Source organism: Babylonia areolata, chromosome 1 (genome assembly GCF_041734735.1).
Source record: "Babylonia areolata isolate BAREFJ2019XMU chromosome 1, ASM4173473v1, whole genome shotgun sequence".
Taxonomy (NCBI): Eukaryota; Metazoa; Mollusca; class Gastropoda; order Neogastropoda; family Buccinidae; genus Babylonia; species Babylonia areolata.
In genome coordinates, this window is record NC_134876.1 from 76,256,718 (window position 1) to 76,264,217 (window position 7,500).

The window sequence follows — 7,500 nt, forward strand, 5'->3', positions numbered from 1 at the left end:
AAATAGCTGATAGTTATTGCGACAGACTAGAGAGTGGGAGAGACAGAGAGACAGAGAGAGAGAGAGAGAGAGAGGGAGAGAGAGAGGGAGAGAGAGACAGAGAGAGAGAGAGAGAGAGTAGAGTCGGGGATGGGGTGGGGTGGGGAGAGATATACTGTGTCACACTTACTCCCTACCCCCCATCTCTCTTTCTCTCTCTTTCTAACTGTTTGTGAACGTGTGTGGGGGCGAATGCGCTTGCTCGGTACAGGTCTGCGCGCGCGCGTGTGTGTATGTGAGTACGTGTGTGCGTGTGTGCTTCCTATCAAAACCGTTCGTGTGTTAGCGATACTATTCCTTCCATGAACAGCTGATAGTTATTGCGACAGACTTGAGAGAGAGAGAGAGAGAGAGAGAGATGGAGGGGGGGAGAGAGGAGTGTAGTGTGTGTGTGGGTGTGGGGGGGGGGGGAGGATTGCGCCACACTCAGTCACCCCTCCCCCACTACCCACACCCCCTCTCCCTCTTTCTGCCTTTGCATGTGTGTGCATGCGTGTGTGTGTGTGTGTGTGTGTGTGTGTGTGTGTGTGTGTGTGTGTGTGTGCGTGTGTGTGTGTGCGTGTGTGTGTGCGTGTGTGCGTGCGTGCGTGTGCGTGTGCGTGTGTGTGTGTGTGAACAGCCAGATGTACGGGCCAAGTGACCAGTGTGGTCAATTAATCGGCTGGTTATGACATGAGGGAGTTCTTGACAATCATTGATCCTGAGCCTGACTGCTGATTGCCAAAGCTGATTAATTAATCTACCCCCCCCCCCCCCTTCTACTGCTACTGAGGTGTGTTCGACTGAGTGGTGTGAGTCCTGGCCTGAGTTGTATACGAAGACTGTATAGCACTTTACGGAAAGGCTGTGTTAGCAATTCTCAGGAAGACTTCAGGAATTGGCTGGACAATTGTCTTGAAAGTATAGCAAGCGTGTACTGTGTATCATTTTACAGGGAGACTGTGTAGTGTGTGAATGTGTGTGTGTGTGTGTGTGTGTGTGTGTGTGTGTGTGTGTGTGTGCGCGTGTACGAATATAATGTGCGTACGTGCTTGCGCGTGTGTGTGCGTGCGTGCGTGAGCATACGTACATGTATATATGTATGTATGCATGCATGTGCGCGCATACATGTATGTATGTATGTGCTCGCGCATGCGTGCGTGCGTGCGTGCATGTGTGCGTGTTTTCTGGATTTGTGAATGTATGTGAATACATCTTGATGTGTGTGAATGTGTGTACATGCGCGCGAATATGTGTGAATGCATGTTTTATGCGGGAACGGTGCGTGCATGCCTGTTTGTCGAGAGCCTTGACTCACTCAGTACGGCCAGTCCTCTCTTCTCCTCTACACAGACCCCTCGGATGTCCAGTGGGTGACTGAATGACCCAGCCTTTAGCTTCCGTCGTCAGAACTGTGGTATTATTTGTCAACATTCACCTCTTCAGTATAAGAGCCTTCTGCTTGCAATATTTTGATAATGATAACTGGGATGAAATGCTGTTAACGTCGTCTCTTTCGCCGTTCGTATGGAGAGAGTTAATCAACAAAGGATGCTCACGAAGTGAGGGTTGGGGCCAGACCACCGATTCCCGATTCCCACCGTCTGCCTGTGACCACAGACCTCTGACTGACCATCGATCTCCTTAGTGGACTGGTCACTGTCAACAGCGGCTGATTGATCCACCCGCTGTGTTGTTTGTGGTGGGAGGAGGGAGGGTGGATGAGGATGAGGATGAGGATACGGATGATTTATTCAAAAGGCCATATAGCTGATGTAACAGCAGGTACAGCACAACGTATTCTTCATACAACCTCTAGCTGGAGATTCCATCACCCACCCCCAGGCTCAAACATGTTTATTGGAGTAGCACAACATAATGTTATGATGAGGTTGAAATTTCTCTAAACCCGAATACAGAATATTAAGATTATTCTTAATTGTATATTATCTCCACAGAGAAATTACATTGTGGTGTGAAACACACAAACAATATTCGAAAATCACGGTCACTCAATGTGTTATAATATAAAAGACATAAATATTTGAATGTCGACTTAACGTAAATCTTGTTTACGCACTTATGTACTTAGGAAGCTGGACAAGTTCCATGTACCATTTTGCCGTTTGGAAGACATACAACAACAACAACAACAACAAAAACCCTCAAGATTGTCAGGAGGGAGTGTATGAGGGAAAATGTGCCTGTGTGGGTACTGCCGAATAAGGGTGTGGACAGGAGCGGTGATGATGGAGTCTCCCGTCGGACCGACGGATGAGTAGGCAGGCAGGCTTATCTGTCGGTGTGTGTCCTCATATGGGAGAAGAGGCCGATTCTGGATGCGCAGCACTTCCCACAGGTGTTGCAGAGGAAAACATCTCCAGAAGTTGAGCCCTGCTTACTTCGCTCACGCTTTTCCTTAATGGCCAGCGTTCTCTTGTTTTCAAACGTCTTTATGCCACTAGAGCACAGCATCCTCCAGCGAGAGCGGTCAAGGACATGAGTTTCCCAGGAAGCGATGTCATTGTCACAGGCTTTGAGGTTTGTCTTTAAGGTGTCCTTGAAGCGCTTGCAGGGTCTTCCAAGTTTGCGGTGGCCTTCCTTCAGCTGGCCATACAAGAGCATCTTCGGGATTCTGCTGTCTGTCATGCGGACAACGTGTCCTGTTCAGCGTAGCTAGCACTGGATCAGCAGGCTTTCGATGGTGGGCTGCCTGACCAGCACAGCTGACTTTTTTTTTTTTTTTTTTTTTTTTTTTTTTTTAGTGAAGAGGAGTTGAAGAGGAGCGGTGACCTAGCAGTTATTGCCACTGACAAGGACTGAGGCGAGTGCGCCGACAGATTCGAGTTCCTTATGCTGATCGAGGTTATCTTACTCCCCGCTCCACTCAGATCTTGAGTGTTGGTGTAGTGGAAACTTGAGTGCGTGCGTGCGTGCGTGCGTGCGTGCGTGTGTGTGTGTGTGTGTGCTAGTCTTTCGGATCAGACGATAGACAGAGGTTTTGTGCTTGGCATGTACCTTGCGCACACGCGTAACAACAGAGTTGTCCCTGGCAAAATTCTGTAGAAAGATTCACTCTGATGGTAAAACAAACCGGCACTTGCTGACAGAAAAAGAAAGAACTGCGCTGCGTTGTGGCGACATTGATATAAAGCAATGCAATACAGTGTAATACAATGCAATGCAATGCAGTACAATGCTATGAAATACAATCGAGTGTCATAGTTTACTTGTTCGTATGCCACCAGCTGAAATGCGAACTGTAGATATTGGAGAGGAGAACTAATGACGCTATCTCTCTGTACTCTGTGTCTATGTCTGTCTGATAATTGTGTGTGTGTGTGTGTGTGTGTGTGTGTGTGTGTGTGTGTGCGCGCGCGCGCGCGTGTGCGTGTGGATAAGTGTGTGTGCATGTGCGTGTCTGCGCGTGAGCACGTCTGTGTTAATGCGTGTGCGCGTGTATACGTGTCTGTGCGTATGTGTTTACGTGAGCGTGCGTGCGTGCGCGTGTATGTGTATGAGCTATTTTCCACGATCCTTCCTCCTTCCCCCTCCCCCCCTCTCATCGCACACCTTCTCACCACCCAAACCAAACCACCAAACCACCACCCCCTCCCTCACCACCCAAAGATATCACTTTGAACATACGACCGAAAGGTGAACAAAGTCCACGCAGCTGGTGTACACTGCATGAAAGCCGAAACCACGCCACTTTTGTCGTCATTATTTTACCATGCCCAGAAGAAATATCACTGACTGCCCCGACCACGCTCAGAAGAAATATCACTGAAAGCCCGACTGTGCTCAGAAGAAATATGACTGAAAGCCCGACCATGCTCAGAAGAAATATGACTGAAAGCCCGACCATGCTCAGAAGAAATGATTATCACTGACTGCCCCAACCACGCTCAGAAGAAATATCACTGAAAGCCCGACTGTGCTCAGAAGAAATATCACTGACTGCCCCGACGATGCTCAGAAGAAATAATTATCACTGACTGCCCCGACCATGCTCAGAAGAAATGATTATCACTGAATGCCTCAACCACGCTCAGAAGAAATATCACTGAAAGCCCGACTGTGCTCAGAAGAAATAATTATCACTTAATGCCCCGACCATGCTCAGAAGAAATAATTATCACTTAATGCCTCGACCATGCTCAGAAGAAATATCACTGAAAGCCAGACTGTGCTCAGAAGAAATAATTATCACTGACTGCCCCGACCATGCTCAGAAGAAATAATTATCACTGACTGCCCCAACCATGCTCAGAAGAAATATCACTGAATGCCCCAACCATGCTCAGAAGAAATATCACTGAAAGCCCGACTGTGCTCAGAAGAAATATCACTGAAAGCCCGACTGTGCTCAGAAGAAATATCACTGAAAGCCCGACTATGCTCAGAAGAAAAAATTATCACTGACTGCCCCAACCATGCTCAGAAGAAATATCACTGAAAGCCCGACTGTGCTCAGAAGAAATATCACTGAAAGCCCGATCGTGCTCAGAAAAAAATCACAGAATACCCTTGACAGTAAAACCCATATATAAAAATGCTCTAAAAAAAAAAAAAAGGTTTCTTGAAACATAATCCCTAACAGAACACGGATATCCTGGTGCAGTGCATGGCACTCCCTTCACCCCTCCCCCAACCCTCCAGGGACTTTGTTGTGGCTACACTCTTCACACTCAAACCTCTCATCGCCCGTATATCCGGGTTGTTTGTTCTTACGATTGATAAATAGATAAATCCGTAACAGAATATGATATGATCATTTGATGGGGAATTTGTGTGTGTGTGTGTGTGTGTGTGTGTGTGTGTGTGTGTGTGTGTGTGTGTGTGTAATAGATAAATCCGTAACAGAATATGATATGATCATTTGATGGGGAATTTGTGTGTGTGTGTGTGTGTGTGTGTGTGTGTGTGTGTGTGTGTGTGTGTGTGTGTGTGTGTGTGTAATAGATAAATCCGTAACAGAATATGATATGATCATTTGATGGGGAATGTGTGTGTGTGTGTGTGTGTGTGTGTGTGTGTGTGTGTGTGTGTGTGTGATGATGATGAAGACATTGTATGTATGACAGTCAGTTGTATCCGACCATGACTATCAGAACAGCAGAGGAGGCAGCTGCTATCCCAACTGTCTGTGCTATAATTATTTCATTATAGTGGAGAGTGTCTTGCCAAAGTCGAACATGGAGTCCCACAGGGATCTGTTTTAGGCCCAGTGCTCTTCACACTATACACTGCTCCTCTCGCTGAAATTATCAACCGCCATAATATCAGTCATCTTTCTTATGCTGATGACACTCAACTCCAGAAGAGTGATACCTCTGAAAAATTGTTGTCACTCTTGCAAGAAACATCCAACTGCTTCCTGGACATTCAAAACTGGATGACTCGAAATAAGTTACAATTGAACGCGGACAAAACTGAAGCAATGATCATAGGAACTAAACAAAAACTGTCTTCCATCACAATTGACACAATCAAACTTGGCAGTACATCCATCCCTCTTTCCATGTCAGTCAGGAACCTCGGTGTTGTCCTTGACAATACACTGTCCATGCAAAAATTTATCAGTCAGACATGTCAGTCCTGCTACTGTCAACTGCGGCGCATCAGTGCCGTCCGGAAATATCTGTCCACTGACGCAGCATCTAGACTTGTCGTTTCTCTCATTCTCTCTCGCCTTGACTACTGTAACTCTCTATTGTCTGGTTTGCCTGCTTCATCCATTCAGTTCCTTCAGCGCATACAAAACTCTGCTGCCCGACTCGTCCTCAGAAAGAAAAGATCTGAGCACATCACTCCTCTTTTGCAACATCTCCACTGGCTCCCTGTCTCATACCGAATAAAGTACAAGATCAGCACTCTATGTTATAAATGTATTCACAAAACTGCCCCTTCCTATCTCTGCGGCTGCCTTCACGTTTTTTCTCTGTCTCTGGACCTTGCGATTGGAATGAACTTCCTCTTTCGCTTCGTCAAGTCTCCACTCTCAGCTCTTTCAAGTCTGGCTTTAAAACCCACCTCTTCCCAAAATAGCCTCCCTTGCCTGCCCTTCCTTGTCTTTAGTTTCTACAGTTTTAGAGTTATGCATGCGTGTGAATGACTGGTGCGAAAGCTTTGATTTGTCTCTGCACAAGATTCAGCGCTATATAAATACCATTATTATTATTATTATTATTATTATTATTATTATTATTTATCAAAAGGGTTTTTAGGACAGCCGGCGTTGGGGAAGGTTCCCAAAGGCCAACTAGCCCCTGAGGCTGCAGCACAAAGAGCCAGTGCAACCTTACTTTTCTAGTTTGAGAGTCAAATCCCTTCATAAAAGACAAAAGCTGTAAATGACTTCCCATTGCAATGGAGAAAGCATTGATCACACGGTCCTCACCTTGCTGCTGGATATGGAAATAAGGAACGAGGAATTTTAGATGGGTACCACGTCTGCCGTTGTAATCGGAAAAGGAAGCAGAGGTGATTGTCTGTTTGTTGTTTCCCCCATTCTGCGATTGATTCACGGTCCCTGTGTTTTCTATTTTGCATAGATCATATAGCCTATGAACCAGATAATGCAGATTCATGAACTATCTGTGCGTTTGGTTCAATCCTTCATGTGTGTGTGTGTGTGTGTGTGTGTGTGTGTGTGTGTGTGTGTGTGTGTGTGTGTGTGTGTGTGTGTGTGTGTGTGTGTGTGTGTGCGTGCGTGCGTGCGTGTGTGTGTGTGTGTGTGTGTGTGTGTGTGTGCGTGTGTGTGTGTGTGTGTGTGTTGTATGTGTGCGACTGATACAAGATGCACGATACATGACAAGAGCACTGTATTATCTCTAAAAGAGACATTGATAGCTTTCGCCCGACCGCTGATTCTGATTGTCTGCCTGTGACCACAGACCTATGCCTGACGACTGATCTCCCCAGTGGACTGGTCACTGTCAACAGCGGCTGATTGATCCACCTGCTGTGTTGTTTGTGGTGGGAGGAGGGAGGGTGGATGAGGAAAATGATACGGATGATTTATTCAAAAGGCCATATAGGTGATGAAACAACAGGTACAGCACGACGTATTCTTCGTACAGCCTTTAGCTTAGAGACCCATCCTCCACCCCCAAGCCCCAAAATGTTTGTTGATGTAGCACAAAATATCACGAGGTTGTAATTTCTCTAAACCTGAATACAGAATACAGGATAATCTATTATCTCCACACAGAAATTACTTTGTGTTGTGTGTACATACTTGCACGTATATGTACAAAACATAGATAAACAAATTAGAATGTTAAAAATCCAGGAAGAATTGCTGCCCCCCTCCCGCCCGCCTTTCTGTATACCCTTACCATCAACGACATCTTCTTCCCATCTATACTCTTAACAGAAGTCCAGACAGAACCCATCCTTATCTTCATCCCTTAAACCCCACTCCATCAAGCTCCCTAGACATCACTCCTCCTAACCCCTCTTCCTCCCCACAGCTCA

General features: G+C 46.3%; 1 protein-coding gene across 3 annotated transcripts in view; it reads right to left on the minus strand.

Annotated features, from left to right (window-relative positions):
• Nucleotides 1–7,500, minus strand: part of LOC143287655 (transmembrane channel-like protein 7) — a 55,925-nt gene that overhangs the window by 21,383 nt on the left and 27,042 nt on the right. The gene's annotated exons all lie outside the window — the stretch shown is intronic.